Source organism: Geospiza fortis, unplaced genomic scaffold (genome assembly GCF_000277835.1).
Source record: "Geospiza fortis unplaced genomic scaffold, GeoFor_1.0 scaffold213, whole genome shotgun sequence".
Classification (NCBI taxonomy): Eukaryota; Metazoa; Chordata; class Aves; order Passeriformes; family Thraupidae; genus Geospiza; species Geospiza fortis.
This window is the reverse complement of record NW_005054399.1, coordinates 709,889-710,543: the sequence shown is the minus strand read 5'-3', so window position 1 is coordinate 710,543 and position 655 is coordinate 709,889.

The window sequence follows — 655 nt, the reverse complement described above, 5'->3', positions numbered from 1 at the left end:
CCCACAGCGGCCCTACAAGCTCGTCCCACCCCGGGCAGATGGCAGCAGAGCTGGAAAATGCCCAAACCCACGGGCAGGGAGTGCACTGCAGCTGTCCCTGGTTTGATTCCTCGCAGCAAAGCCAGGCAGTGTCTGGCGGGTTTTCCATGCGTTTCCATGCCCCTGCCCACACACAGGAAGGCTGAAGAGCTCCGATCATTCCCGCTGGGAATGCTCCCCGGCGTGTGAGCCCTGCGGGCTCCGTGCCTGACGCCCACGGGAGCAGCAGGAAGTTTTAGTGCTCAGTTTTAGCCTAAAAGGGATTTTTATTCCCTGAGCCCTGCAGAGGAAAACTGGGAAAAATCAACCCGCTCAAGGGGCCCAATATCAGCCCAAAGAGCCAATATCCGTTGTGCTGGAAGCTCGCTGTTCAGAGCTGAGCCAGGAGGGTTCGCTCTGAATTCCAGAGAAACCAGGTGTGTGCATCCACCGCCTCCCTCCACCTCCAGCGTTCTCTTGCTTCTGGAGCAACCATGCCCACCAAGCCCCTCAAGCAGAGGCTTCCCCACCAGCGCTGCCCGTGCTCTCCAAACACCTTTCCCAAAATCCTCACCCCGTGCCCAGCCCATCACCATCCCCTTTCCATCCCTTTCCACCCAAACCCGCTGCCCACCAC